Raw genomic sequence first — 17,939 nt, forward strand, 5'->3', positions numbered from 1 at the left:
CCATGGCCACCTTTGTTCTTCTGCTGGTAGGGCTGGCGAAACGGAGGAGGATGAAGCCAGAACTTCTGTTGCTTAGCTGCCACTTGTGAGGAAGAAGAAGACTGAACTGCATCAATGATTCTCTTCTTTGAAGCCTCACACTTGAGCTGAGCACCTTTTTGTTTGAGGGCCATGTTATAGAACTGATTGAACTTAGTAGGCTCAACAAGAACGAGAGCTAACTGCAGATCTTCTCTGAGGCCACCCCTGAAGCAAGTTTCTGAAACTGGATGTTGTATTGATACACGGACTTGCTTCCTTGCTTGAGATTGTGGAATTCCTCACGCTCGCTCTCGGCAACACTTGTTGGAATGTGATGAGCTTTAAACTCCCAATAGAAGTCATCCTAGGTAATCACTTGCCTCCTCTGGAATCTTTGTATTCTTGATACCAATCAGCTGCTTGGTCCTTGAGCTGGAACGAAGCGAACTTGACGTAGTCCTCAGGCCAGACATTGCTACATTCAAAATGCTTGCTGACGTCCACGAGCCAATCATCAACATTCATGGCCTCGGCACGGTTGCTGAAAGACTTTGGCTGATTTGTAAGGAACTGGTTGAGGGTAGCAAACTGAGGCTGATTGTTGAACTGCCCTTGACCTTGATTTCCTTGGTTGCCTTGGCCTTGGTTGGACCTCTAGGTGTTGGCATTGGTGGCTGCCATGATAGCTTGCCATGCCTACGGAGGCGGAGCAACTAGCAGAGGTGGAGGGTTCGCCTGATTCCCATCATTGTGGTCCGGATTCAGACGCATTGGAGGATCCATCCTGAAGAGGGTGACATCCGTTAGAACCATGATAGACAGATAGACAAGCTGAATCAACGGATAGAAATTGCAACATATAGTCTTCACAATAAACATTCGAACAGAGTTGAACGAATGAATTCCAAAGTTCACATTACACGACCATTAAGGGGAGAAGCCACTTAGATAACGGTTGATGAATGAAACAACAATGTACGACTGGAACAAATAAGTGGTAAGGATCACCCAATCACATACCAATTATCTGTCAGAAGAATAACTAAGAGCTACTTGAATTCCCACCTATAAACTCCCGAAATTTTTTGGTTATGCAATCTGGTGTTGGGGATATAGGGGGCACAATGTATATCACACAACAAACAAGCCCTACGCTTCAACTGTATCCATCCGTCAACACATAACCAATATAACTCCGGAAATTGTGTACCTCAACCTTCGAAAAAGCATCTATTATACAAGCTATGGCAATTCTCTCGAACTCCCTCCCCGGTACTTTGTGGCATCGAGGTTACCTCACCACTTACTACATAAAAGAGATTTTTGATGTCGGCGAACTCAGGTATTCCAGAACTGCAACGATAAAATTGTGACGACAACACATCGGAGCTCAACTCCTTGGGACACTGCCACAACCCCTAAATGTCAGGAGGCACCAAGAACAATGTTCTTGTCACAAGAATATCGGAAGGATTCCAAGATACCCGTGTGATCCTAGAACAAAGTTTGTAGTGAAAATGAGGAGAGGAAAGTCAAAACATCTACGTCAGGACACCTCACCAGAGTGATGAAGGGGGCTCAGGAGTAAAAAGAATCCTACTCTCCGATATATATAATCCTAAGACTCAAAACTTTTTTGTTCTAGACTCAACAACGTCAGCGATTTGATCAAGCAGGGGGCTCCTAAGTCAGGGATGGCTCTGATTACCAACTTGTAACGCCCAAGATGCGGCTATATCTCCCATGTGTCGAGGCACGACTTAGAGGTATAACCGCATGTTGGTTTTGTTGCAAGAACGGCCATCTTCACAAAATCCCATGTAATGAACAAGGAAGAGATAAATAGTTGGCTTACAATTGCCACGTCACACAATGATCAAATAATCCATACATCATTCAGAGTACACACATAGTCCGACTATAGACAAATACAAATGAAAAGAAGATAACCCCAAATGCTATATCCCGATCGTCCCAACCGGGCAACACTATTGATCATCAGGAAACAAAACATAGTAACGACCAACGTCCTTGTCGAAATCCCACTTGAGTTCGGTAGCATCACCTGCACTGGCATCATCGTCACCTGCAACTGTTTTAGTAGTATCTGTGAGTCACGAGGACTCGGCAATCTCAAAACCCGCGAGATCAAGACTATTTAAGCTTATGGGTAGGATATGGTTATGAGGTGGATTTGCAGCAAGCGCTAAGCAAATATGGTGGCTAACATACGAGTACAAGAGTAAGAAGAGAAACTACGCAACAGTCGTAAAGCTAGAAGTGATCAAGAAGTGATCCTGATCTATTTACGTTCATACATAACCCAACCGTGACTTCCCGGACACTACCGAAAAGAGAGACCATCACGGATACACACACGGTTCATGCATTTTAATTAAGTCAAGTGTCAAGTTATCTACAACCGGATATTAACAAATTCCCATCTTCCACACAACCGCGGGCACGGCTCTCAAAAGTTTATACCCTGCAGGGGTGTCCCAACTTAGCCCATAACAAGCTCTCACGATCAACGAAGGATATTCCTTCTCCTAGAACAACCTGATCAGAATCGGAATCCCGGTTACAAGACATTTCAACAATGGTAAAACAATACCAGCAAGACCGTCTGATGTGCCGACAAATCTCGATAGGAGTCGCATGTATCTCGTTCTCAGGGCACACCGGATGGGCAAGACGTCGGGTTGGCTGAGACCCTGGTTGACCAGGGGCGCCGGACATCGCTCATGTTGGACCAGCACTCAGAGGAACTTTGGCCCGGGGGGTTGAATAAAGATGATCCTCAGGTTAATTACTCCCTAGGCAAAGTTTTAGTTGTTATTAGGCAAATGTTAAAATCAAGGTTGGGCCTTGATGGAGGAGTTTTATTCAAAGTGAACTGTCAAAGGGGGCCCATAACCCCAACCGCGTACGGAACGCAAAATCAAGGAACATAACACAGGTATGACGGAAACTAGGGTGGCAAGAGTGGAACAAAACACTGAGCAGAAGGCCAAGCCATCCACCCTTTGCCAAGTATATAGATGCATTAATTAAAATAAGAGATATTGTGATATGCCAACATATCCATGTTCCAACATGGAACATACTGCAAGGCACCTGCAACTAGCAACACTATTAGAGGGGTTGAGCAAAACCAGTAACATAGCCAAATAACGGTTTGTTAGGAAGGTAGGTTAGAGGCTTGACATGGCAATATGGGAGGCATGATAAACAAGTGGTAGGTAGCGCGACATAGCGATAGAACGAACAACTAGCAAGCAAAGATTGAAGTGATATCGAGGGTAATGGTCATCTTTCCTACATAGTTCTCAAGGTTGTCAAAAGCATGCTCATCATAACCGTACTCAACAGGTTCCTCGTTCCCGAACTTGTCTCCCGGCTCTACCAAAAGCAAGAACACAAGAAATGGAACAACAATCAATCATGGTGCAATGCACAAGCAACATGATGCAAGAGAAGGCATGAAATGCAAGGTATGATGTGCAATGCATATGGGTACTCCGGAAGGGAAAGGATGATCAAGGCATCAACTTGGCAAACCAAGCATGCCACTGGAAGGAGTGAGTGATTTTGGTCGAAATTGATATAGGGATCACCGGAAACGGATGCATGGTTTGCAAATGACAAGCAAAACAAGAACGATGCAAAACTGCGCTTAGCAGCATCATGGCACTTAAGATGCAATAAGAAACTATGCTACCGCACTCGAACAAGTCAACAAAGCACATGGCATTAAAGTACAGGTGAAGCTCCACAAATCTTGAACACTGAGTCCTTCTAGAACTCACTAGAACAATCCTAAAATAGCATGGCAAAAATGCAAATGTTAACAGCTTCACAAACTTAGTGAAAATACTGAGCAGGGCATAATCAGCATCAGGTAGCAATGTTTAGAGCAAGCAAACAACATGCTACAGGAACATACCATGGCAAAAAAAGGCATGGCATGCTAGTACTAAAGGCAAAGAACAAATCTCCCTTACTGAACTTTAGCCAAAGATGCATGGACAAGATGGTAGCATCAATGCAAACATGGCAAGTGATATGATCAGTTTCATACTTAGAAGAAAAACATAGCATGGCAGAAACAGATTCATGATAGCAACTTTGCAAGCTCATGCCACTCACCACAATGCATTTCATGGCATCAAAAGGTAACGAACAGTAAGTAGACACATTCATGAAGCTAAGCATGGCAAGAGAAAGTTCATAGGGTACATGTATCACTAGAAACACACATGGCAAAAATGAACTTCATGTTAATAATCTGCCAGCAAATTTTTTTAGCAAAAGTAGAGCATGGTAATGTCAAGCTACACTAATTCATAATTACCACCAGAGGCATGAATGGATAGAGCAATACCACATCTTCAAAACACTCTTACTGAACAACCTCAAAATGTGCATGGATTTACTAAGTGTCTGAAATCAGCAACATCATATAGCCTACTTTTCATGCATATGCTAGTTACCACAGAGCTCATAAAACTACAAGGCTTGCACCACTATAAAGATGCCATGGATATGCTCCTAAAACATGTAGACATGATGCCCATATGAGGCACACACAAAATGCAATGAAAACGACAAATCTGCAAGTTATGATAAATTCCAGCAGACAACATCATATAGCACTTTTGCAACGAAGATGAGGGCATCAATATGGACAGTAACATGCATGCAAAGGACACTAACATGAAGAGCATCACGAGACGAACATTTAGATATATCATATGCATAAATTGGAGCTACGAACTTGGAGATATGACATGGCGAACATGGGCCAAAATGTAGAAATTCTAGGACTTAGAAGATTTTCAACCTCGCAGATCTAGGGTTTCCTGGCACGGATGACGGTGTTTGCCGGTGATGGAGGCGGCAGCGGCCAGAGTGGTTGCAAAGGTGGCCGGTGAGGTGGGCGTCCAGATCTGAAGCGGCGTTGGTGTTGGCGTTGGCGGCGGCTGGCGAAGGTCGGCGCGGTCCCGCGGCGGCGGTTGGCGGCTTGGTAGGCGGCGTCGGCAGTGAGGCAACGGTGGCCGGCGCAGTAGTAGGTGGCGGCGGAGGCGGCGCTCGACGGCGGCGGAGGCGGCAGCCGGTGCACGAAGGCGGCGGTGGGGAGGCGCGCTGCGGAGGCCCGGCTCGTGCCCGGGGAGGGCCGGATCTGGGCTCCCTAGGGCCCCGACGAAGTGGGCGTGGGTGCGGGAAATAGTGGTAGAAGCGGTGGGGTGCCATGTGGCGCGACGAGATTCGCTGGGGCGCGGCAACGGACATGTCCGGTGGCGCGGGGGGGAGGGGGGAGCTAGGGTTTGGACCGAGAATTTCAGGGGAGATGGCATACTTATAGGTAGGGGGAGCTAGGAGAGTCCAAATGAGGTGCGGTTTTTGCCCACACGATCGTGATCGGACGACGGAGATCATGGAGGGGGTTTAGATGGGCTAGTGGGCTGTTTTGGAGGGGTGCTAGGCTGCAAAGATAGAGGGGCTTTTGCAGTAATCCGATTAACCGTTGGGGCATCAAACGGCGTCCAAATGGAATGAAATTTGACAGGCGGCCGACCGGTGATGTACTAAGGCCACTCGACAAATCTCGACCCATTCCGAGAATTTTTTCTCTCCTGCTCATGAAATGAGATTTGAGGGGTGCAACGGGTGCATGTGGGGGTGTCGAATTCCGACACGGACAATTGGGAAAACTACCGAATGCATGAGACGAAGATGAATGCAAATGAGATGCACATGATGACATGAGATGAAATGCATGACATGAACGAAATGCAAAATGAAGACAAAAACCCAACCATGGAGGAAATAACGTATCACATAGCCGGAAATGGCAAGAGTTTGAGTTACAATTATGGAATGTTACATCCGAGGCATTATAGGGACACAACTAGACAAGATCGGGAGGGCGACGCCCCGGCAGGGAGGGTGAAGATGACATACGGAAGGAGCGGCTAGGCGCTGCCTTGGTCACCACTGCCATGACCATAGGAATGCGGTAGGAAGGACACCGGCAGGCAAGACAAAGCCAGAGTTAACGAGGAAGCCTGTCGGGGTCCAGCTGGAGGAGGCAAAGACATCCACGCCCAATACCCAGGCAAATCACTCTGCCAGGGAGAAGACCAGGTGTAGATGGTGTTGTTGGCGCCTGGCTGACGGTGATGCTGCGTCCGACGTTTAGCTAGAGTCCGTGTCATTGCTTAGCGATTGGGGATTCTCTATCATCGTCCTCTCCACCGGTGTCCTCCTCGTCGCTATGGGTCGAGGAGGAACTTTCATCATCAGTCGAGCTTTCTGCGGAGCACCCTAAACGAGCACCCGAGCATCCGAACACCTTGATGAAGTGCAGATTAGCCTGCATTAACTTAAAATGAAGGACATGCCCCTATGCGAAGCTATGGGCACGCGCGAAGGTTTTCAAACTGCGATGGAGAAGCATAACATGGGGTGCGGGGAAATCAACGTCCACCCGCATGTAGCCATTATAGCAACCTCTCATGTGCAACTTCAACCCTTACGATTGTTCAACCTCCATCACCATTGCGAAAGGGGTAGGAAGCCGAATACAGCTGTGTGGGGCCTCACGCAGCCAAACAAGGAACTCCCACGTCGTGTCACCGACATGGCCCTCCCATAGAGTCAAAGCGGCCGGGGAAGGAGTGGCCGGGGCACCACCGCATCCTCCCTAGCCCCGAGCGCCTCACCGGGCACGACCGTGTCCAGTAGTTTCACCTTGTACATTGGATTCTGCCCCTGTGTCCCCAACAGAGGCAGGGATATGGTGCCAGGAGGAAGCCCTTGTGGCCACCGCCGGAGCTCGACCGTGCCCTCTTCCCCTCACCATGGTGGAAGAAAGCTACAATAAGGAGGAGAGTATGTGTGGGTGAACCCCTCCCGTCACCTCCGCACCTCCTTTTATAGCAGAGCATGGCTGGGGGCTGGCTCGTGACCACCCCAGGGGGCGACCATCCCACTTCGCCTATCTGGTTCTCCTGTGTCACTGACAGCATCCAGATTCGCCAACCGCCCTCCTGCACCAATCCATGGCACCTTGCTAACTGCCATGGCACTCATTCCCGCACCCTACGCATATGTTACCTACCCTACGAAATGCATGCAGCGTACATGGCGGAAAACTGCGGGCGTCGAGGAGAGTGTAAAATGGCAGTTACCTCCTCCTCCCCTAGGGTCGTGCGCAGTTACTTCAATTAACCTCCCATGAACGTGGGCATCCCCTGGCCCTCTACGTGGGTAGACCCACGACATTTGACATCACATGACTCGCAAGAAAACCAAAAATTGATTAAATTCCTAGTTAATGAAGAAGCAAAGAGGATATCAGGGAATATGCTGATCCCACCGCGGCATGGTTGAAGTGCTTTCCTTTGCATTTGTTAGGGCCTACCCCAATGATGCCCGACAACATGTATGGGCTAGGCCCGGGGGATCCTATCGGTACAACAAACATCCCGTTTGTTGGCCGGACTCATGCACAGGTGTGCTGACTATCATACCTCCTGCACCAACATGTAACACAAGGCCGAGCCAAAAAAGCTGCTCTCCGTGAGATCAAGGAGCACATCAAGAAGACCAAGCCAACATACAAGACAAAGATTTTAATAGAAGTGTCCTTTGCTAGTCAGACAAGGCCGCAAGGTTGATGTAGTAGGCAACAGCAGGATCAAGCGGCGCCAGCTGTGTCTCCGGGATGGCTCGAGACCAAAGTGTGCACCCCTCCAAGAAGGCTAGGAAAGCCCAGCCCTCGGCAGGCATAGGTCAGTTACCACAAATCCACCGCACCATTATGCTAGTAACTTATCGATGTGGTGTCGAGCCCCCCAGACGACTAAGTGGCTCTCAGTAAACACATGGCAGTTTGTTGGAAGACAGATCACACCCGTTCGACACCCGTCCAAGGGCGTGTCAAGATGATAAGTAGAAGTTGGCTAAGCGGTGATATAATCCTGCCGGGGATCCATCCCCGCACGCCACCTAAGGTAGCTGTAAGTGCATCTAGTGCCACCCTTAGTTGGTTTTGGAGTATTTACGACAAACTTGGTTGAGGGACTAATGTGTTTGTGAAAATGGCAGCATAACACAGGTAGTAGTCGCATATTGATTCGGTTTACCTACCAGAGATAACCCCTAAAAATGTATGAAAACATTGAAGACAATGGTGGTCTGTGAGGATATTCACAGTGAAGATTATTACATGAGAAGACATTCACATGAAGACTATGGAGTGTGAAGAGATAGTTGTTTCGTAGTTTCCTTTTCATCTTTGTTGAGTCATAGGGACCATCATACTGTTAAGTGGGGTCCAAGTGAACGAAGTTAGAGTGACTGAGGTGATGCTCAACCAAATCCTATGTCTTCGAGCGAAGACAATTGTAGGATCGAAAGTATGTCTAGAGGGGGGGGGGTGATTAGACTACTTGAACAAATAAAAATCTAGCCTTTTCCCAATTTTAGTTCTTGGCAGATTTTAGCTATCTTAGCACAAGTCAAGCAATCTCCACACAATTCAAGCAAGCATGCAAAAGAGTATATGAGCAGCGGAAAGTAAAGCATGCAACTTGCAAGAATGTAAAGGGAAGGGTTTGGAGGATTCAAACGCAATTGGAGACACGGATGTTTTTGTCGTGGTTCTGATAGGTGGTGCTATCGTACATCCACGTTGATGGAGACTTCAACCCACGGAGGGTAACGGTTGTGCGAGTCCACGGAGGGCTCCACCCACGAAGGGTCCACGAAGAAGCAACCTTGTCTATTCCATCATGGTCGTCGCCCACGAAGGACTTGCCTCACTAGCGGTAGATCTTCACGAAGTAGGCGATCTCCTTGCCCTTACAAACTCCTTGGTTCAACTCCACAATCTTGTCAGAGGCTCCCAAGTGACACCTAGCCAATCTAGGAGACACCACTCTCCAAGAAGTAACAAATGATGTGTTGATGATGAACTCCTTGCTCTTGTGCTTCAAATGATAGTCTCCCCAACACTCAACTCTCTCTCTCAGGATTTGGATTTGGTGGAAAGAAGATTTGAGTGGAAACCAACTTGGGGAACGCTAGAGATCAAGATTCATATGGTTGGAATGGAATATCTTGACCTCAACACAAGTGTAGGTGGTTCTCTCTCAGAAAATGTGTATTGGAAGTGTAGGTTTGTTCTGATGGCTCTCTCTTCGAATGAAGAGTGGGTGGAGGGGTATATATAGCCTCCACACAGGATCTAACCGTTACGCACAATTTGCCAAACTCGGTGGGACCGAATGGTTAAACTCGGTCAGACCGATTCAGCAAACCTAGTGACTGTTAGGATTTTCGGTGGGACTGAGATGCAACTCGGTAGGACCGATATGGTTAGGGTTAGGGCATAGCGTAAGCTCGGTGTGACCGATTACACAAACTCGGTGGGACCGATTTTGGTAATAAGCTAGCCAGAGAGTTGGTCAGGTAAACTCGGTGGGACCGATTCGCTCATCTCGGTGAGACAGAAATGTTACAAAAGGGAAACAGAGAGTTTACATTGCAATCTCGGTGGGACCGGTCGCTCATCTCGGTAAGACCAAAACGTTACGAAGGGAAATAGAGAGATTACAATCCCATCTCGATGAGACCGAGATCCCTATCGGTGAGACCGATTTGCCTAGGGTTTGTGGCAGTGGCTATGATATTTGAAACTCAGTGGTGCCGGATAGAAAGAATCAGTGGGGCTGAGTTTGACTTTTGGTTTAGGTCATATGTGGATGTGGGAATGTAGTTGAGGATTTTGGAGCATATCACTAAGCACTTTGAGCAAGCAAGCCATTAAGCAACACCTCATGCCTCCTTGATAGTATTGGCTTTTCCTATAGACTCAATGTGATCTTGGATCACTAAAATATAAAATGTAGAGTCTTGATCTTGAAGCTTGAGCCAAACTTTTTGTCCTTAGAATTTTGAGGGATCCACTTTCCTCATCCATGCCATGCCATTCATTGAGCTTTTCCTGAAATATTAATCTTGGAATAATGTTAGCTCAATGAGCTATATGTTGTTAGGAATTACCAAAACCACCCGGGGATAGTTGCACTTTCAACAATGAGAGCAAATCTTATCCAGAGCTGGATGAGTCAGCTCTACTTGTACCCCAAGTCAAGCTGTCGTTTGTGTTTGCAATCTGACTGTTGGACACATGTAAGTTCCTTAGTGACCCAGGGTCATTTAGGACAAATCAGGTCGGGTTGCCTCCTGGCTATAAATATCCCACCCCCTACACCATAAATTGGTGGTTGCTCAGAGTTGTGCATGGCTTTTGTCATTTGAGAGAAACTGTAACGCCCCGATACCGACGCGCCAGGCGTCTTCCAGTTATTCGCTATTGTTGCCTTGTCTTTCGCTTGCGTGTTGCACCTTGCCATGTCATAATATGCATTGCATCATCATGTTTTCAAAACTTACATCTGTCCCGGTCTCCCAGTTCTTTCCGTTGTCTGTTCTGAGCCCAGACACACTTGCAAGCGCCCGCGGCACGTCCAAAATATTATTTTATAGGTGGCCAGAAAATGTTCTCAGAATGCGAGGAAAGTTGGTGTGTGGTGCTGTTATATTGTTACTAGGTCGCCTGTCAAATTTCATCGCATTCGGAGATCGTTTGATGCCCCAACGGTTAACTATAGCGACAATATAGTCGGTCTAACGTCAGACGTTTTCGGTCGCCGGAAACAGTCATCGGGTCTCTCTCTCTTCTCTTCTCTCAGCCCAAGGCTTTCCGCACAACCCACTACCACTCACCGTCATGCCCAACTTAACCTCTCTCGTCAGCCCACGGCCCTCCTCACGCGCGCGTCTGAAAGTTGTCCCGGACCAGTCCAGGGCAGTTGTCACCGCTGGATTCAGATCATCCCCTAACATCCCTAAAAATCACTGTTTTCTTAATTGGACTCCCTAACCTACTTTTCTCGTCCATTCGATTATGATCGAAGGGCCAGATTAGTCCCTAGTCGAAAACCTATTTGCTTTATATAGTGGACAACCCTAGATCCTAGGGAGCTTGTCCCATCAGTCCCGTCCCGCTGCCAGCCGTGAGATCCACCTAGTTTTCCCCGTCGCTCCAATTAGGGTGCTCCCCTGCGTTCTCGATCCACCCATCGATCCACCACCCACTAAACTCCTCTGCTCGAACCCCAAGCACAGGCACCCAGCATCGCCTCCAGCCACATCCAGCCGCTCACCCAGAGCAAGCAGTAGCCCCGCCGTCGTCAGGCGAGGACCTTCCCGTCGTCGGCGACCACCTTTAGCAGGACCCTTGCGCCCCAGCCTCTTCCTTCCTCTTCCTTCTCTCCTCCCTCTCTCACCTTCTCTCGCTGTTCGTGTAACAAGGAGCCCCCGAGGAGTTTGCACCGGCCATCCTCACCTCCCGCGCCCGGACATCGTCGTCCTCGAGCTCCTCGAACCGTTCCCGCCAAGACTCATCGCCGCCCCGCCGCGCCATGAAGTCGATGCCAGCGCCGCCATGCTTCTGCCGTCCGCGTCGGCCAGTGCAGTGCCCCGCCACGCCGACCTCCTGCAGCTCACCCCAGTGCTGGACCTGGAGCATGTGACTCCAGCCGGAACTTGCCTCGCTGGAGAACGTCGTCCTCGACTGGATCCCCGTCGCCTGGCGCCGCCAAGTCCCGTTCATGCCTTTTGTCGAGAGGAGGAGGCTGCAGTCGTGCAGCCATGTTGACCGTTCCCCTACTTCGCTCGCTCGACGCCCCCCCCCCCCGCATTGACCAGAGAGGAGCGTGCCCGCTCGCGAGGCCAGCCGCACTGCTCCAGCAAGCCGGCCCACATCTGCCAGCCCGCGTCCAGCCTCACCACCGAGCCGGCCCATGAGGCCTGGTGAGCCTCAGATCCAGCGCCCTCACCTTCTGCATTGTTGGGCCGGCCTCTTTTTTGGCCCGTTCATGTTTTTTTCCAGATCTACGATTTTCCTAATATCCCAGAGAACGTTTTTTACAGAAAAGACCCTCATGTTCATACATTTAATATCTCACATTCTATGCATCACATGTAAAAACTTTATATATGAAAAATATTTAAAATTTTGTCTAGATTAATAATATCCAATTTTCAACCATGTTTAAAATATTTAAACTTGCTGTTTGTTCATTTTGCTATATTGCCATGCTAAAATGCTTTAATTCATAACTAAATAACCGTAGCTCCAAACTTAATAAACTTTATATGTAAATGGGGTAGAAAAATGCCTAGTTCAACATGGTGCACTCTTCTTGCATGCTTAACAACTCTAAAATTATGTTTAGGGAAAAACAGTACCAAATCCATAATATGCTCATGAGGATTTCTTCGGACTTGTTGGTTTGTTGTTCCGGCCTCATTTAACCTTGCCTAGATAGGTAGTTTTCATTTGCTTCACCTCTTGCCATGTTTAATAACATTTAGCATTGTTGGGTACATAAACGGGAGAGAACTAAATAAGTCATGTGGTGGTTCATCAATATGCAACTCGTTGCATATTGAGCTCCACTTAATTTGTAGGATTGTTTGTGCATTTTGCCATGCCATGCCTCTTTAAACCGGACATGCATCATACTTGTTTGCGCATCATGCCATGTTTATGTGATGATTGTTTAATATGTTTCTTGCTTCTTTCTGGGTTGCTTCTCTCGTTAGCTTCGGTTTCGTTCCGGATTTGTTAGGATTCGTTCGACTACGTCCGTTTGTCTTCTTCATGGACTCGTTCTTCTTCCTTGTGGGATCTCAGGCAAGATGACCATACCCTCGAAATCACTTCTATCTTAGCTTGCTTAGTTGCTCGCTCTATTGCTATGCGCGATACCTACCACTTGCTTTATCATGAGTCCCGTATTGCCATGTCAAGCCACTAACCCACCTTTCCTAGCAAACCGTTGTTTGGCTATGTTACCGCTTTGATCAGCCCCTCTTATAGTGTTGCTAGTTGTAGGTGAAGATGAAGTTTGTTCCATGTTGGAACATGAATATTGTTGGGATATCACTATATATACATTGTTTAATAAATGCATCTATATACTTGGTAAAGGGTGGAAGGCTCGGCCTTATGCCTAGGGTTTTGTTCCACTCTTGCCGCCCTAGTTTCCGTCATACCGGTGGTATGTTCCTTGATTTTGCGTTCCTTACAAGGTTGGGGGAATGGGACCCCCTTGACAGTTTGCTTTGAATAAAACTCCTCCAGCAAGGCCCAACCTTGGTATTACCATTTGCCACCTAAGCCTTTTTCCCTTGGGTTTCCGGAGCCCAGGTGTGACGCCCCGAGACCGTTGTGCCAGGTGTCGTCCAGTTATTCGCTATTGTTGCCTTGTCATTTGCTTGCGTGTTGCATCTTGTCATGTCATCATATGCATTGCATCATCATGTTTTCAAAACTTGCATCCGCACCGGTCTCCTCAGTCCGTCCGTTGTCCGTTCTGAGCCCAGACAAACTTGCACGCGCCCGCGACATGTCCGAAATATTATTTTATAAGTGGCCGGAAAATGTTCTCGGAATGGGTTGAAAGTTGGCATGCGGTGTTGTTTTGTTGTCATTAGACCGCCTGCCAAGTTTCATCGCATTCGGAGTCCGTTTGATGCCCCAACGGATAACTATAGCGGCACTATAGCCGGTCTAACGTCGGACGTTTTCGGTCTCCGAAAACTGTTGTCGGGCTTTCCCTCTCTTCTCTTCTCTCAGCTCGAGAACGTCCACACAACTCACTACCTACCGCCAGGTCCAACCTAACCCCTCTCGTCAGCCCGTAGCCCCCCCTCGCGCGCGTCCGACACTTGTCCCGAACCGACCCGGGGAGTCATCACCTTTGTGTCCGGATCATCCCCAAACATCTACAAAACGCCACCGTTTTCTCATTTGGTCTCCCTAAGCTTTTATTTTGCGACCATCCGTTTAAGAGCGGAGGGACCAAATGCCCCTATCCAAAAGTCCTTTTGCTATATATATCAGACCAAACCCTAAAACCTAGGGGAGCTGTCCCATCCATCAATCCCCATGTGGCCGCCACCTTCCTCGTTTTCCCCATCGATCCAGTCCATCGATCCACTACCGATTCCCCATCCAACCACGTGCCCGAGCTTCCTCGCCTGAGTTCAGGGAGCACGAGCCCTCGTCAGCGCGCCGCCCGGCGAGCCTACCAGCCGGCGACTTCGACCTTGTCATCCCCGTCGCCGCCGGCGACCTCATCCACCAGGGCGTCGCCCTCCTCCACCAGGCCAGCCCACCCGCTCTTTCTTCCTGTCCTCCTCTTCTTCGCGTATCTCCCTTCTCTAACCTCTCCCTCCCTCTCTTGTGCCATAGGAGCAGCGCCATGGAGGACACGCGCCCGAGCTCCTTGAGCCTCGCTCGGAGCGGCCAAGCCACCGGAGCTCCGTTCCCTCCGCATCTGCTCCGTTCCCTGCCTCGACGACCTTCACCGCTATCGGATCCGGTGAGCTCCGCATCTGAAGTTGCTTCTTGCGTCGAGCACCATGGATTTCCTCCTCCGCTCATCGCTGCCATGGGACACCAGCTCCCCTGACCGATCCCCGCCGCTGACCAAATCGAGCTGCCCCAGGGCCCTCCGTCTTCAGCTACGTTCGATCCGGAGGATCCCGGCCGGTGCTGCCCGCGTTGAACCGTCCCTGCCCAGCACGCCTGCAGCCACTGCCGCGTCGTGCTCTGCATCGAGCTCCAGCGGGCGCCGCGACCCTGCCTCGCTCCCGTTGACCTTTCGTCTGGGTCGTTTCCATCCAGCCGGCCTGCGAGGCCTCTCCACCAGCTGGGCCGCGCCACGGTGAGGCCAACCCCAGCGCTGCCTGGCCTCTTCACTAACTTGGGCCGAGGCCCATGGTGAGCTCCCAATGCCCACCAGTTTCAGCCTGCGCCTTTTTTTTCGTTTTGGCAATTTTATCATTTATTCCTGAGACAACAGTTTTGTAGAAAAGTCCCTCTAGATCATGCATTTAATATCTCCACAACCGTGCATCGGTTTAAAACAAACTTAATATGAAAGTTGCTTAGAATTTTGTCTAGTTTAATAATATGCAACTTTCATCCATGTTTGAAATGTCTAAAATGCAGTTTGATTAAATTTGCCCCTATGCCATGTTAAAATGATTTAATTCATAACTAAATAACCGTAACTCGGTTTGTAATAATCTTTATATGTAAATGGGGTAGAATTTTGCCTAGTTTATCATGGTGACCTTTATTTGCATGTTAAACAACTCTAAAATTGTGTTTAGGGCAGAACAGTACCAAATCTAAAATATGCTATGGGGATTTACCGGAATTGTTGTTCGTTGCTTCCGGCCTCATTTAAACTTGACTAGATAGGTAGTTTTACTTTGCTTCACCCTCTTGCCATGCTAACAACATTTAATCTTGTTGGGTACCTAAACGAGAGAGAACTAAATAAGTCATGTGGTGTTTTCCTCAATATGCAACTCGTTGCATATTGAGCTCCACTTAATTTGTAGGATTGCTTGTGCACTTTACCATGCCATGCTTCATTAAACCGGACATGCATCATACTTGGTTGTGCATCACGCCATGTTATGCTTGGTTGTTTACTATGTTGTGTGCTTCTTTCCGGTGTTGCTTCTTCGGGTTGGTTCCGATAACGTCGCGTTTGTGAGGATCCGTTCGACTACGTCCGTTTGTCTTCTTCATGGACTCGTTCTTCTTCCTTGCGGGATTTCAGGCAAGATGACCATACCCTCGAAATCACTTCTATCTTTGCTTGCTTAGTTGCTCGCTCTTTTGCTATGCCTATGCTGCGATACCTACCACTTGCTTATTATGCCTCCCATATTGTTGAACCAAGCCTCTAACCCACCTTGTCCTAGCAAACCGTTGTTTGGCTATGTTACCGCTTTGCTCAGCCCCTCTTATAGCGTTGTTAGTTGCAGGTGAAGATTGAAGTTTGTTCCTTGTTGGAACATGGTGATCGTTCCTTGTTGAAACATGTTTACTTGTTGGGATATCACTATATATCTTATTTAATTAATGCATCTATATACTTGGTAAAGGGTGGAAGGCTCGGCCTTATGCCTGGTGTTTTGTTCCACTCTTGCCGCCCTAGTTTCCGTCATATCGGTGTTATGTTCCCGGATTTTGCGTTCCTTACGCGGTTGGGCTATAATGGGAACCCCTTGACAGTTCGCCTTGAGTAAAACTCCTCCAGCAATGCCCAACATTGGTTTTACCATTCGCCACCTAGCCTCTTTTTCCCTTGGGTTTCGCGGACTCAAGGGTCATCATTATTTTAACCCCCCCCCGGGCCAGTGCTCCTCTGAGTGTTGGTCCAACCTGTCAGCTGCCGGTGACCACCAGGGGCAACTCTGGGCTGGCCTACCCGTACCTAGGACAATCTGAGTGTGCCCTGAGAAAGAGATATGTGCAGCTCCTATCGGGATTTGTCGGCACATTCGGGCGGTGTTGCTGGATTAGTTTTATCCTGTCGAAATGTCTTGTTGTACCGGGATACCGAGTCTGATCGGACCATCTCGGGAGGAGGTCTATTCCTTCGTTGACCGTGAGAGCTTGTGATGGGCTAAGTTGGGACACCCCTGCAGGGATTTGAACTTTCGAAAGCCGTGCCCGCGGTTATGGGCAGATGGGAATTTGTTAATGTCCGGTTGTAGAAAACCTGAAGTTGACCTTAATTAAAATGCATCAACCGCGTGTGTAACCGTGATGGTCTCTTTCCGGTGGAGTCCGGGAAGTGAACACGGTGTTGGAGTTATGCTTGACGTAGGTTGTTTTAGGATCACTTCTTGATCATACTTTTATCGACCGTGCTTTGCCTTCTCTTCTCGCTCTCATTTGCGAATGTTAGCCACCATATATGCTAGCCGCTTGCTGCAGCTCCACCTCATACCTTTTACCTTACCCATAAGCTTAAATAGTCTTGATCGCGAGGGTGCGAGATTGCTGAGTCCCCGTGGCTCACAGATACTTCCAAACCAGCTTGCAGGTGCCGATGAGTCCGTGCAGATGACGCAACCAAGCTCAGGAGGAGCTCGATGAAGATCTTGTCCTTTGTGTTGTTTTGCTCTAGTTGATCAGTAGTGGAGCCCAGTTGGGGTCGATCGGGGACCGTGTCGCATTTGGGGTTTTTCTTTTACTTTGGTTCCGTAGTCGGACCTTGTTTGTATCTGGATGATGTAATGCTTTATTCATGTAATTGTGTGAAGTGGCGATTGTAAGCCAACTATGTATTTTTTCCCTTATATATTACATGGGTTGGTGAAGATTACCTCACTTGCGACATTGCTTTCAATGCGGTTATGCCTCTAAGTCGTGCTTCGACACGTGGGAGATATAGCCGCATCGAGGGCGTGACAAGTTGGTATCAGAGCCTTCCCTGATCTTAGGAGCCCCTACTGCTTAATCGTTATTAGCGGACGTTGTTGAGTCTAGAAAAATGTTTTGAGTCATTTAGAAATTATATATCGGAGAGTTTAGGAATTCTTTTTACTCCCCAGTCTCCTCATCGCTCTGGTAAGGCATCCTGACGTAGAGTTTTGACTCTTCTCTTCTCAAATTTCACAAAAAAAATTTAGGATCACGCGGGTATCTTGGAATCGTTCCGATGGTTTTGTGACGAGAACATTGTCTTGGTGCCTCCTGTCAGGGGTTTTGTGGAAGTGTCCCGGGGAGTTGAGCTCTGAGGTGTTGTCGTCATAATTTTATCGTTGCAGTTCTGGAATACCTGAGTTTAGTACGCCGACATCGAAAATCTCCTTTATGCAGTTCGTTGGTGAGATAACCTCGACGCCACCCAGTACTGGGGCGGGAGTTCGGGAGTATTGCCATAACTCGTATAATGGATGCTTTTCGAAGGTTGAGGTAGACGATTTCCGAAGGTTTCTTGGTTATGTGTTGAAGGATGGATACA

The sequence above is a fragment of the Triticum aestivum genome, chromosome 4A (genome assembly GCF_018294505.1).
Source record: "Triticum aestivum cultivar Chinese Spring chromosome 4A, IWGSC CS RefSeq v2.1, whole genome shotgun sequence".
Lineage (NCBI taxonomy): Eukaryota > Viridiplantae > Streptophyta > Magnoliopsida > Poales > Poaceae > Triticum > Triticum aestivum.